This window comes from Falco punctatus (assembly GCF_963210335.1).
Source record: "Falco punctatus genome assembly, chromosome: 6".
In the NCBI taxonomy this organism is placed as follows: Eukaryota; Metazoa; Chordata; class Aves; order Falconiformes; family Falconidae; genus Falco; species Falco punctatus.
The window spans coordinates 13,974,535-13,989,551 of record NC_137585.1 but is presented as its reverse complement, the minus strand read 5'-3'; the positions used below and the strand labels follow the sequence as shown (position 1 = coordinate 13,989,551).

The 15,017-nt window shown below is 40.6% G+C and overlaps 1 protein-coding gene across 5 annotated transcripts in view; it reads left to right on the top strand.

Annotated features, from left to right (window-relative positions):
* ATXN10 (ataxin 10) overlaps positions 1–14,324 on the top strand; it is a 142,788-nt gene extending 128,464 nt beyond the window's left edge. For 4 of the 5 annotated variants that reach the window (XM_080393369.1, XM_080393368.1, XM_080393370.1 and 1 more), the window contains one exon: positions 6,768–14,324. The gene's annotated coding sequence lies outside the window, so the exon portion shown is untranslated. The remainder of the gene's footprint in view (positions 1–6,767) is intronic. The other variant, XM_080393367.1, reaches the window with a different exon arrangement.
* Positions 14,325–15,017: the final 693 nt, after the last annotated feature.

The window sequence follows — 15,017 nt, the reverse complement described above, 5'->3', positions numbered from 1 at the left end:
GGAAACATGAGGAAGAACAACAAGAAGACTGGGAGAAGTGGTTGGACTCAATCTTAAGGGTCTTTTCTGACATTTCTATGAATGAAACTTTAAAGGCTTTTCATGTATTAGCAAGGAAATTGGATTCCAATAACTTCAAGACAACGCTTACCACTTTTAAAAGATGCCTTGAAGAGCATGTAAAATTAAATTTTACATCAGTTTTAATATTCTTTCATACTACCAGGCTCCACTTTAATATCAAAAACAACTATTGAGTGAGGTTGGATTTGATGTAAAGAATAGCATTATGTCATCAGAAAGGAAGGTGCTGCTTAACCACTAAAATATTTTTAAAATATTTTTCTGAGTGGATTTATTACTAATTATACTATATAAATTTAAGAGTGGAAATTTGGTTTCTCCATCACCATAACTTGCATGTCTAATATTTTGCAGTGAGCTTTGGAGTGCAGCCGAAGTGCAACTCTCCCTGGAAAATTGTTGTTAATATAATCCCATTTTCTAGTTAAACTTTTCAAATTAAATGTACTTAGCAAGAAAAAAAGGACTACTTTGTTTGGAGTACTCTATAGGCAGAAGATTGCCTGAGGACTTCCTTATTGAATGTACCTTATCTTGCTATGTATCCAGGAGTGCAGAGTACCTCAAGCTCTGTTTGATTTTCTTCTTTCCCTCCCTCCCCCCCCCCCCCCCCCATCTCCAGCTACATGGATTAGAGCTATTAAGATGTTGGTCTAAGTCACAAGAGTTTTGGAGACCGGAAAGACTCGATTTCAGTAGTTAAGTTTAAAGTTATCTAAAGGTAAATATCTCTTATCTAGACAGTGTGTAAATTGTGTATTCATCTGATTTCCTTTCCTTACTAGATATTGTTTTCCCTTGGTGAGTGGTTCATTTAGCTTCCTAAGCAGAACTAGACAAACTCCCAAATCACTTCATGCTTTCAGTGAGCTGTGTCACCTTTCTCTTTTTTTATTTTCTTTAATCATTCTTTTCATGCTTCCAGAATGATTGAGTTGCAGTATTGCGAAAGTTTTTACTATCATCTTCTGCACGCTTGTCTCAGACTCATACCTTAAAATCAGTGTGTTTGATATTCATCTGCCATCTCTCTAATAATGCATGCATTGGGATTTATGATTTCTAACATGACTGCAAACATTACTTTTCTAATGATACCTCGTGTTGGATTAAAGGATGCAAACACTGGCATTGTGAATACCAGTTATGTACCCTTACCAGTCTGGAGAGCCGTAACCTACTGCTATGAATTCTTATTCAGGCTTCCCAAAGGTAATACCTTGCCCAAATCCTTGATTGAAGGACTATTGTATATTGCTAAATAGTTTGTGTAGAGCCCAAAGCTGACTACATTCCAACTCTAGTCCAAGTTTTCAAAAAGGATGTGTGTGATGGATACTAGTTGTGTGGGCATTTTCACAGTACTGTGTGTGCTTACACATGTGTATTTGTTCTAATAGCAAGTAATTATCAGTAGTATCAATAAGTATCAGTAATATATTAGTTAACCCAATGATTTCCAGAGGACATTTCTACTTTGAAAAGTTGTACTGAAAAAATTTCACCTTTCCTCCATACCATTATCACTTCATAACATACCATTATTGCTCCATTACACACCATTATCAGCAAATACCTGATAATATATCCCTATAAGCTTGCTGTTGTGAAAGAAAATAGTATTTACTACTTTTATTGCTGTAAGCATTGCTGAAGTGTGCAGCTGTCTCCGTTTTGGAATATGACTTGGCATTGTTAACTATTTTGTTACTGTGGATGTAAATCCTGCCTTTAATTTACCTCCGTTCTACCTTATTGGAAACAGGGAGTTGTCCACATTGAGTTGCAGGCAGAATCTGGCTCCAGGAATCTGTTACTAGTGGTGCTACTAGCTACCAAGCTACTAGCTTGACTTCAGTCAGCGTCCAGGCTAACTTTTCTCAGCCTAGCAACCATAAAAGTGCCGTGCTGCTCAATAAATTGGTGAGGAAGGATTGATGCACTGATGTTTCTAGGTTGGCTCTGTACTTCATGGTCATACAATTAAAATTGCTTTAAAAAAGAAAATTTTCCCAGCAGCACTAACTGGATCTTCTTGTAGTCTTTACCCATTCTCTACATGTGCAAAGTGTTGGGTTCTGCATTGACTAGGGTAAGGGACATAGAAAGTACCACATGGAGACACTTGTTTCCATCACAATTCTTGATGCCCGTTCAGAACTGTAAAATTGCAAGGCTGTAAAATTAAAATGCCCTTTTGAAATCCCAGGTGAGGGATAGAGGTAGGAGGTGGCGGTTCATTACTACCCACATACATCTCAAATCATTTAAAAGCAACAGGAATTTTGAGGGTATGTAGGAGCAAAGAATGTAGGCACAGTCTCAAAATCACGTGAAGCTATCGCTGCTTTAAAGATCTGTCTTAAAACTCTGACTGTGCTGATGCATTAATTTACCAGCTGATGGATTTTGAAAAGCCTCGTTTCCAATGTCAGTCATATGGAAAAAAATGGGGTCAATGTTCCAGTTCTGTGGCCTTTTGTACTATTTTTTTCTGCATGATGTAAGGGATGGTCTCCACTGCTGCGTGGCCTTCCTGAATAGAAATATTGATACATTTCCAGTCAGGCTGAGACAGCGATTCACTTTCTGGTGGCATTTCTGCAGTCTCCCCTGCCAAAGTTGTGCAGCTGCTTTGTATTTCATCTCGGGAGTAGCATTTCCTTGAAACCAGTCATCAGGAATCCAGTGTGTAACTTGGAGGGGGGGAGGGTATCCTCAATTTCATTAAAATCATATCCAGGACTTTAGTGGAGGAAAAGGCTTGAAGAAAGGGAAGAAACCAGTGTGCTGTTAATGAAAACATTAGGTTCCTTGCAGAACACCACTTCCCTTGCAAGGGCAAACACCAAAAAAAGGAAGAAGTGATTCTTGGGTTTCTGATTTCTGTGGCCCTTTGAGCGGATTTGCAGCCGTGAGAAAGGTGCCAATATCTTTGTATTGTTTGGCAGGGAAGAGATTACCTTGTAACTCATCTTGTCTGGCTATGTCCTGGCACTGGATCATGACCAGGTTGATGGCAGCCTGACAGTTTTAAAAGAATATGTTGGCATTTTATGAAAAGGGAAGTTATTACACTTGAAAGGAAGTAAAAACAAAAACAGAAGACCTACGCTTGTCAGTTTTATGGCAGAGAGGCAGTAAAAATTCTGGCACGTTACTTCAGTCAATCCCTGCAACAAATTAGTGAACTAAATTGATTACAAAATCAAAGATGAATTTACGTAAGCATTTGTGTTTTAGTTACTCTGCTCCTACAGTGTGTCAGACACTCAAAAGAGTCAACCCTGTGCCCCTTACAGTTAAAATTAGTTTACAGCCTAAATTTAGATGTGTGGCAGCAAGAAGGGAGCATGGAAAGAAAAGAAGAGCATGGGAAGGGATGGGACCTCCTGGGTCACTGGCTCCAGTCTTTCCCAGTCTCAGGAAACCACATTGTGTTACCCTCTTTCAGACTGTATTATGGTCTTCTGACATACCATTAGATGATACAAAAGATGGGGGTTTAAATTTACAGATTTGTCCCAGTTCAGTATAGTTTTCATCTGTCTCTGTTAGCCGTGGGATTGGAGCCTCATAAGACTTATCACAAGTTTCTCCTGGTGTCTGTGTTTTATGATAAGGAGATGTGCCAGGGAGCCAGGGATGGTGGCGGGCAAAGGCAGTAACATTAGCAAGCAGAGCATGAAGAATGAGGAGGATTCAGGGTAGCTCTTCCAGTAGCCAGGAGGAGCATGAGGTCAGAAACTAAGGTTCCCAAACGTTATTTCTCTTTCTGTTCCCAAGCTTCTGTCAGAAGAGTGAAAGCAGTTCGCTGCCCTGGGTATGCCTACCCTGCAGTGCAGCCCAGGGTGAGCCAAGGAGGCTTGGGTGCTGGGAACAGGGTGGACGAGTGCCTGGGGAGCCCCATGCTGCACCAGCTGGGTGGCTTTCCATTCCCACAGCTTGAGTATCCCTGTGTTGTGTGCTACGCTGCCCTTGCAAACCCTTTCTCACACCATCCTTCAAAACCCTTCTGTGAGTATCTTTACCTTCATGCTCGTGTGGGAGCTCAGGGTATGAATAAGGCATACAAAGAAGGGTTCCTTGGTGAGCGCCACGGCCTCAAAAGTGGTTGTGAATTATTTTGCTTTGTCAGTCAGAACTGTAAACTGCAACCGTATGGCTTTAGCTCCGGAGCGGGCTGTGTGGAGTTCCTAGCATTATAGTGTGTTTTTACTCAGGCGACATAGCCAAAGCAAACGATGAAACCAGACTTCTTCTTGTGGTCAGAAAGAAACAAACAATTTGTTTTGATTGAAGGCTCGGTGCTGTGGAGAGGCCTAGCAGCTGCATAGGAAGCGCAATGATATGGGCTGGTGGTTGCAAACGCGAGTTACATCCGTCGCAACCAGAGCTACGGCGCGATGCGTGGCCAGAGTGCTGAGAGAGGGCTGGCGGGCGAGAGAGAGATCTGTCACTTCTGGCAAGAGGGAGGACTTGGCCGCAATGATCTGCTTTTCTTAATGTCGATCAAGTTTTTTGAATATTGAATGTAATTGCCTGAGTAGATGTGTATAATCTCCAGCCTGGCGGTTATTTTCTACAAGAGTTATGCCTCCTGTTTTGGGAAGGAGCAGCCCAATGGTGAGTTCATTGGGTCAGTAACACATGGTGTAACCTTCTTGTGGCCAGAGAATCGCTATTGCTTATGGCTCCATCCCTACAGGGCCTGCCTCCTCTGGATGACGGAGCCTTGCACTGTCTAAGGCTGGCAGCTTTTTATCCTTCTGCATGACAGGACTTTCTCTGTGCCTGAAGCTGCAGCTCAAAGCAGTTGTTGCCCCATCACAGTTATTCTGCCCAAACGGCACTGGTGTGTCTCGTTCAGATAAAACTGTGGCAGCTGTAACATACTTTTACATTTAAGAATAATTTTAGTTCAATTTAGAAGATTTACATAAGGCTGAGGTCATAGTGAAGGGGTAAACTTCAGCCTGCGTGCATCAATCTGTTGTGTTAGCCCACTGGAGTTCTAGATGAGAGTTAACAGTATCTGGGCATGAAATTTTTATGGACATTTTCACAGATTTTGCAGTTTCCCAGCATCAGATGTGAAAGCCATTCCTTAAATTGAAAGATGGACTATTCTAAAAGCAGTAGTTGTGACTACTACACCCCCAGAGTAATGCAACAGAAGGACACGGTGCAGTCATTCACAAACTGAATGTTGCTTTTCCCAATGTCAGGAGTCAATTGCATTGCATTTCACAGAAGATAATATGTTTGGGTTTTTCTACAAGGGGCAATAAAAAGCAGTGTTGTGGGGGATGGAGATTTCAGAGAGGTAACACAAAGCTTCTGTGAACCTCAGCGTAGCTTCACTGTTTCCAACCTGTCCATTTATATTGCCTTCTCTGAACACGCAGCCATTGATACTAGTTGTGGCAGTGTGTTGCATTTTTGCTGGTAGACCTGCCCAAAAGAAGAAAAGTGGCTACAAAACATGAAGGGAGGAACAGATTTCAGTTGCTTTCTGCTCTCCTGTAATATGCTATTGGACCCAGATGGGAACATTTGTCCATCCTCTGTGAACCTTCTTTGCAAAGTTTTGCATGATAGTATAAACTGCAGTGAGTTGGGTGAACTGAGCTAAATACAATGCTGCAGTAGTAGCTGGGCCTCTGACACTGGGAATGCACTTTGGCTCATCTTTTAATTCTTTAGTTCTCCTTTTGCTTGCTTATCATTACCTCTTTTGCAATATGAGCTTGAAATCAAAATGCTCTTGCAGTGGATTTCTGTTGTACTTGACAAGGGCATACTGAGCATACAAGTTCCTTAATGGCTAATAGTATAAGTGGAACCTGAAGATGTCAAGTGAATACTTCTTATTTATGGCATGTGTGCAGAAGGTAAAGCTGTGATTTTAACACCTTCTATTTCAAATTCACTGGGAGTTATCCCCAAAAATAATTATCGGCTCAGGGCAGGTAGATGTGCCCTTCTGTATTGGTAATGTTCTGTGGGAAGGTCACCATTGTTCCTCCCAAATGCACCTTTGAGATTGGACTTTGATGCTTTGATGCTGTAATTACTTTGAATCCTGTCACATTTAGAAATCATCTCTGTTGTCATCTGTTTTGAGGATGGATTTCATCTAAGGTTTTATTCAGGTGATTCAAACTTAATAATTATCTATGGTTTCATTTTGCAGGGTGGACCAAATATGAATACGTTTTCTTTAGCTGCTAAAACCAAAGTCTGTTGTGTTTGATATTGAACTCCATTTAGGAAGCATGTTTTGGGTATGCTCAGATTCCTTAAGGGATTCTAAGCCTAAGGACTCCTCCTAGTATGTAATTCCCAAGCAGGCTTTTCTATGAGATAAGAATGAAGACTCTCTTTTCTGATTACAAGGTTGCAGTCCTCTGCAAGCATAGTGGAAAAACTTTAGGTACTTACATTTTATTGTAGTTTTGGAGGTTTTTTTACTGATAAATGTTTTGCCAAGTCAGTGTGTTTGTGAAAGATGTGCTCAGTTATTGAGAGTCCAAATTTTTTCTCAACAGCATTAGATGCTTCTGTTTGGACTTTGGCTTTTATTGTGGGGTTGGTGAGGAGGGAGGGGAGTATCTTGTCCTTAATGTCTCTGACCAGTTTTCACAGATGGGAATTTAATAACACTTCTTAACCACTCACAGGTATCGTTAAGATAAATATTTGAGCAAACAAATAGCACGGCAATACAGGAGTCACACATATGCTGGAATGCGGTGAGCACTCAAAGCTTCTGTCTGTCAGAATCTCTAGTTTCATGAAGGCATAGCTGAGTAGAAGAATCAGAGCTGACATTTAAAAATGAGATTTGCATGAAGCCGTGTTGAAATTGCTTCCTAGGAATTTCTGCAAAAGGCATTTCTGCAGAGTTTGTTGTTAAGAAGTCATGGTAGGAAATGTGCTAATTTTTGCTTTGAAGCATTTAACAAGAACCAAAACACAAATAAATGACATTTAGAGTCTGAATTTACTTGCAAAGCTCTACCATCCACCAAGTATCTGTTGGTGAGTCAGCCAGCTGTTTGTCTGTCCCTGTAAATCTGTGTGATGAAATATGTCCAAGACCAGCAAGAGCCGTGTATCAGGATGAGAATTGCCTGGCATGCCACCTTGCTGCTCCAGAATACCATCAAGATGCTCAAATAAAAATGAGCTGGGACAATGTAACAGCTGGCCAAGACGAGCATGGGAACGAAGTGTGGTGACAGGAGATGCAGAAGTGACTCGGTGTGTTGGCATTCCTTTCTTTTCAGGGGAAGGACATGTGAAAGGACTTGTCACCAACAGAAAGACCCTCTCATGTTCTATTGTGGTGAAACCTCCAGCCTCCAAATAATACCACAAGTTGTGTGCTTCCAGATGTAATTGGTGTATGCGCATTCTCACACTGCGGGAACTTGATTCAGTCTTCTCACCCCACAGCCCTGCTTATTTTTTATTTTCAAATGTAAGTTTCTGGTAAGTTGCTTTTCCTTTTGGCATTAAATTGTATGCAGGCTGAGATTCTCCTTTTGTGATTGATTAACTGAAACTCATTGATAAATCTTTAAAATGAGAAGGTCTTCTAATTTCCATAGATTGACTGCACTATGGGATTAAGAGACTCACCTTGCACCTCTAAGTGTCTAAGCTCAAGCTTTTAGTTTAGGGTAAGCAAAGCTAATTCCAGGGAAAAAGTGGAACAAAGGAAGAAAATAATAGTATTTCTAAGGGAAAAAAACCATAATATACAATAGGGGGGTTTATCCATCTGTATTTAACATGAAAGCCTGTGTTGATTAGGGGCTTTGTGAAAAGTTGATTTTCCAGTTCAGCAAAACTTTTAGAAAAAACACTTGTTTCAGGTCAACTGCAGCTAGTTTCCCTCTCTCTTGCTCATTAAAATGAAAAGCAAGTGTTCCCACTTCATTCAGCCTTGAATGACCTGTTTGATCTAAAGCAGAGCTTCTCGCAGAGCTAGGTCCTGGTCACCAGACTCAGAAGGATGCTTAATTTCTGTGGTTCGGATGGCTCTTTAGGTCACACGTAATTAGGCCCCAAAACAAGGAATAGAGTCTCGGTTCACACCCCTAGATGGATGTCTAACCAATGCCATGTCGGGGAACGTGGAATAAGTTTTCATCAGCCTCTTCTGAGGAGCAGCTTCACTTTATATCAGGTATCTGTTGAGCCACGGAGTGAGATAGGATGTCCATCTGTAGCTGATGGAAAGGGAAGGTCAAGAAAAATCTTTCGCCAATTATATAAAGTAGAATATACAGCAACAGTATTACTGAATGGGTAGAAAGGGTCACTTTCTTTTTTAGATTCACTGTGGAATAACTTTTCCAGGTGGTCATAAATTGATGGTTTAATGACAATGTTAAGGCAGGTTTCTTTTTTCAGCAATACTTTTGGTTAATTTTGTTATGCGTTTCACTTCTCAGTATAGTGATCTTCAATGCTAGTAGGGCAGCTTCAAAAATAGAGGGGAGAAGGGGCAGTGCATCAAGGAGTGTGTCTGACCCTTAGCCTTAAGAATAGTGTCATGGAGTCTCAGAGCTTACAGAGCAGGCCAGACAACATTTTTATGGTCTTTTATGAAAAACTTGCCTTCTGCAAGTTTGGAAAACAGATCTCTGCTCATCTTCATGATGAAGCAGTGGTGCTGAGTCTTGTCACATCCAGATCCTTTGCTCTGGATGCTTTGGGTGTGATCACATGGGTTTAATATTATGCCTGAGAAGGTATGAGATCATATTCTGATCTCATACCATCTGTTTAACAGATGGATTTGTATGGTAAGGGTAACGGTTAAAAACCTGGCTCCACTTAGGTCAGTGGTATCAAGATTTTACCCATGATTGGAGGGGAGGAGGAAAAAAAAAATGTCCAAAGATAGGTTTCCTAAATCGCTGCTGGGAAAGCCTGTAGGCTTCAGAGCCTCACTTATTTACTGTTCTGTCATTTGGCTGATAGTTATTTGTGCTTGGCCCTTGGGCAGCGTATTTGATCTTTATGTCTAAATCTGTATGTTTATTGATGCAGACTGTTAAGATATGTAACTGTTGGAAGATATGGAGGAAATATTATTAACTTAGCTGGTATTGATCGGATTCTTGTTTGTACATATCTGTTCTGTAATGAATCTAGCACAAATATCAATTGCATTTCTTGATAAGTTTAGGTGTTCTATTCACTGAACTAGATCAAATGGTTAGATTGTTTTCTTGTCAGCTGAATTTGCCTGTTTTCTTTTCTCCTCTTTAAACTCCCAGCAGCACATAAATCATCCCTGGATTTCTTTAACCCGCAGAATACAATTGTTCTACCCTCACTGAAATGTTAAAAGTAGTTTGTGGACTGGAACGTGGCTGGGTGGGGCACTATTCAGTTTCCAGCCTAAAATCCAGCAATGGCTTCTAAAATACAGTCCTCGATAGATTAAATCCAGCTGTTGCACAGGTGCACTGAGGCTCTGCAGCAAGAAAGTTTTCCCACTTATAAACTTTTGCCTATGTGCGTCATTAAACCAAGATATTTTTGGTTCTCAAATATATACTTTTTGTTTTTTTGATTAGGCAAGGCAAATGGTCTTCATTAAAGCCACAGACAGCAGAATGGTTTCATCTAAATTCATCCCTGCAATTGCAGAAAGACAAACCCAAGTATCATAACACTCTGATTCCTCCCTGTCCTGCTCATTTGACCATTCTTATCATTGGGAGTGAAGCCTGCAAAATTTCAGTTGTTTGTCTAATTTGACACTTAACATCCAGTCTACACTGACATCATTTATGTGGAGTTACATTTTACAGGTTTTTGTCATTGGCTCTGCAAGAGCCATGATATCGCATTAGGAAATGGCCTAGGGAGTTGATTCAGTACAAAATTTGTTTTAAAGAAGTAGGATGGCATATTTATCTGAGTGGTTTTATGTGCAGAGCCAGGCTTCTCTTGCCTCTGAAGTTCAGTAAATGTGTACAATAAACAGAATTGCTTTATAGCCAGGAAATACTGACTACGGTGTATAACTTACCCATGTTTACTGCACTTGTGACTGGAGTGCTTTTGTTAACTGTCATCTGTAATGTGTGATTTTTCCAACACTGCAGACATGGCATGTCCTCCTCTGTAACGTAGTTGTTGCGAGATACACAGACATATCTTAATGCACCTTGGAACAGAACATTACTGAATTTATCCTCCAGAAGATTCTTTCTGAAACTAAACTGATTAATCAGCACTGAGGTTGCTCTCTAACCTGTCCTGCATCCTGTGAATTTATCTCCTATCCTTCTGAGCAGTGAAAGAGGGGGCTGCTCGGGAAATCCAGGCAGTCGCAATCCCGTTTCTTCTTACTGACTCTAGCTGGAGGTGTGGCTGATAAACAAGGGGAAGGAAAAGCCAACGAGCTCCCCTACCTTTTCTCTGAAAGATAACTCTTCCAATGTATGTAGCAGCTGTGAAGTGTGCAGCCAGTAGTGGTGGGGCTAATTGGAAGCTTTGCCATAACCTTCCTGGCTTGAAGACAGAGCTTGTCATGTACAATGGCTCTTCCTTGGGTTGCACCTACAGTCTGGAGGCATAAATCTTAGCACTTCCATAATGACAGAGGATGAAGAGAGGTTGCAGCTACCTATTGCCATACCACTACTTACTGCCTTTCTGATTATTGGCTTGCCTTTGAACAGGATAGGAGGAAAAAGCACAAGCCTATGAACAGGGATCCCCTTGAAACTGCATATTTTCCTTTAGACGCTTTCCTTGCTGCTTCTCTAAGGTTATTTAGAATCATAGGAACTTCAGACAGTTTGGGTTGGAAGGGAGCTTTAAAGGTCATCTAGTCCAACCCTCCTGCAATGACCAGGGACAACTTCCACTAGATCACATCGCTCAGAATCCTGTCCAGCCTGACCTTGAGCGTTTCCCGGGACGGGGGGCATCTACCACCTCTCTGGGAAACCTGTTCTAGTGTTTCGCCACCCTCACTGTAAAAAAATTCTTCCTTACATCTGGTCTAAATCTACCCTCCTTTAGTTTAAAATCATTATCCCTTGTCCTGTCACAACAGGCCCTGCTAAAAAGTTTGTCCCCATCTTTCATCGTAGGCACCCTTTAAGTACTGGCAGGCTGCTATAAAGTCTCCCTGGAGCCTTCCCTCTCCAGGCTGAGCAACCCCAACTCTCAGCCTGTCTTCATAGGACAGGTGATCCAGCCCTCTGACCATCTTTGTGGCCCTCCCGGGGACCTAATCCAACAGGTCCATGTCCTTCTTGTGTTGGGGGCCCCAGAGCTGCATGCAGCACTCCAGGTGGGGTCTCACCAGAGCAGAGCAGAGGGGGCGAGTCACCTCCCCCAACCTGCTGGCCACGCTTTTGATGCAGCCCAGGATAGCGTTGGCCTTCTGGGCTGCAAGTGCACATTGTCGGTTCATGTCCAGCTGTTTGTTAATTTTGATTAACAGTATCTCATTGTATATATACTATACATACAAGGCACTCCCATGGGACAATCTGTGTTTCAGCTCTCATACTAGCCATAACGATTTCCATGCTGAGTCACACCAAATGTCCTCCTGGCGCAGCATTTTGTCTCCAGCATAGGCTTTAATGGGGGCCAGTTGTAGCGCTGTATTTTCCCACAACACCCTCCCAGGTTCCAGCTGTCGAGGACTTAGGTACTTTCTCAGTCAGAGGTTGTCTGCACTACTGTTTTTAATAGCTGCTGACAGATGTATTGTCCATGGATTTATTTGGAGTCCTTTTCCTTTTTTTTTTTTTCTTTTTTTTTTTTTTCCTGTAGTCTCAATCCCAAAACCCCCGATATCGGTGAGGTCCACAATTAAATTACGTGTTCTGTGAGAAAGCACTTACTCTGTTTCTTAAACTTACTATCTGATCATTGCATTGGATGTACATTTGTACTGTATTTGGAAGCAGGCAACTCTAGTAGCAGACTTTAATGGGATCCAAACAGAAGTAAGTTTACCATGCCGATTCAATTACAAGTCTAAGACCCATGTACTACAGATTGTTGAAGATCCTGAACATACTCCAAAACATTTTACAGTCACTGAAATTCATTTACTTCTGAGTTGAAAGTGACAGCATAGCAAGATGTTGGCAATCACAAAGATATATCAAACGAAAAGTGCATATAGGTCTTCATCAAGCTGTCATTGTCTGAATTGGAATTTGGTGCAGAAATTCCATCTGGTAATTTATATTCTTGCAGAAAAAATCATTTTGAGGAATTTAATGCTCAAAAAAAATCAAGGCTTCTGATTAACTTTCATCCAAAAATAAATGCTTTAAACAATACTATGAACTAGGGAACAGGAGCTTGCTAATGGGGCTGGTCCTCTCCTTGAAAGCATTACAGCGTAAGGCTTGCTTAGGTTCAACGGTTCTTACATTGTGCTGACACTTTCTGAGGTGGACATGGAAACAGCAAACATGGAACCTATGTAGAACCTCTGCTCTTGTAGTGAAGAGGCTTTTCAGAGCCTTTTGTTTTAAGGACATTTTACTTGTTTACCTTGCTCTGCTTTCTTGTGTTCCCAGTTTCAAATAGAATAATATATGATTTTTAACTTTCACTACATTTACATTGATTTTTATTTCACTGTTTGCATAAATTCATTAATCTTGTTGCTGAGAATGAACTGTTCTACCTTTCCTCAACTGATACATAGTTGGGTATCAGCAAAATTCAGTGTCAGAAACCTTACTGGGAAGTACATCTGTGACTTAATCACAAATAATTTATGGTCATCTGTTGTTCCCTACTAAAATAATCCTAAAATACAAATGATTATCAGTAGCCATCTACCAATCCAATTTCTCACTCACAACATGAAACTAACTGGTTTTGTAGACTGAAAAAGAATTTGGCCTCTCACAAAAAGCTGAAGTCTCTGGGGAAATCTATGTAGGGCATCCCTTGAAGGTGCTAGGCCTTCAGATTTCTTATGTGAATCAACACTACCAACTCTTGTCTAAATGCCATTTTTCCAAGTACTCTCCAGTCCCCACATATGTTTTGATTGACTTCTCCAAGTTAATCAAGCCCATGATTTGTTAGATCATTTTCAGAAAGTTACATCCTGGTGCCTGACCCTCATGAGTGGTGACAGCAAATCATGATGGATGTGAAAAGCTGGGCTAAACTGTGTTTGGTCCTATTCTGGGTTAAATTATTAAATTATAATAGTGTAATCTGTAAGTGACTCTATTACCTCATACTAATACTTTCCAGTTTGTGAGATGTCCCTATTCCCGGACAGATTCATAGGGTAGCTGTGCTTCAGTTGTCCTCTGACTGTCCCCTCGCCTATGGAAGTTAGGTGTGCTTTTTCTGTGTCCTTTTTCAGTGCAGATACCTTAAGGGTATTTCTTTGTTTCTGATTTGTTTGCACCCTTTTATTTTTTAACTCTGGAAAAGTTGTTTTCCCATTGCAACATACTACCCACCTGTTCTAGGAACACTGGAGTAAAGATCCTCTGGGGCATTTTTCCTGGAAATGCTTGTAGGCTTTGAAAGGTTTGCCTTTTCTATCAGGTATTTTGTGTCTGTTATAGTATTTTCCTGTGATTTTACCTTTGAGTAAATCCTTTAAATTTTTTTGCACCATCAAAACCATCACCCCCTTTATAAGGGGCTGGAGAGCTGGATTTTGATCCAGCTCCACAACTGACATTTTGCTGTAGGTTTTAAATATTAATATTGTGAAATTAAATGAGTAGATGAAAACTATTGTAGGAACGTGTTCTTTAGATTTCTGTATTATGCAATAGATTTCACCATATGAGAAAGCTGTCATCAAGGCATCATGTACATTGAACTTGAATTCTTCAGAAATCCATCTATAGAAAAAGCTGTGATAGCATCAGAGAAATAGATACCTTTAAATTTACATTTATGAATGAATGATAAAATCAGTGCCTTAGTTCTCGTGTGGGCTGTTTCTTTGTTTTTATCACATTTTACTTGAGCATTGGAGTGGGGGCTTACTTTTTAAGATGATGTGGGTCACTCCATTGTCATCCTCCTCCTTCATTGCTGATATTCTGCTGAGATGCATGTGACATTTCACATGACTCCAGCCTTGCTTAAGGCAGACCACAAACTCAGGAAAACAAATTTTATATTCATTTATGTGGTCCTCCAAAATACAAGCCTTCTATTGCAGTTGTGGTAGAAGGAGGGGGGGGGGGGGGGGGGGGAGAAGAAAAAAGGCGATTGTTCTGGTTTTATTTATTAAAAGCTGAGATTTTGGAACATAACCTGTAGCCAGTGATGAACCAGCAGCACAAATGATTGAATTCAAAGCATTCTGCCTGTAGCTGAAGTGACATCAGCTCTCACAGTGCAAAACTCTGTTCCTTCCCATTTATTTTGCCTCAGATTCTTATATGGGAGAAAAAAAATCTAGTCTAAAACCATATGTGAACTTTTTTGGAAAGTTGGTGGAAAGTCCTCTTAGTTTCTTGTATTATGGGAAAGCACACTCTTTTGCTGTTGTAATCTGCAGCTTTGGGACACCTGAACAGAGAAACTTGTTATTAAAATCTGTCTATACACGAGTGTTTCTACTTCATTTCGTGTCTGTATATTTTCAGAGCAGCTGAGAATGCAAGTTTTCGTGTGTATATCTAATTGAAGGAGAAAAGGGCAACAGAAGTGAAAGACCAGGAAGACATTATTTGCATTTTTTTTGTTTTACTTATGTCTTCTTTTTTTTTTTAATATGGTAAATGTAAAATCTGTACTCTAATCTAAAACTCACCTTTATCTCTGACATGCCTTATTTTCTGTATTTCCCTTGAGGTTAACAGTATCAAACTTTTTAATATGCCTTCATACAGAAATATTTTTGTACAACAGATCATTTTTGCTGAAGTGTTTGCTCA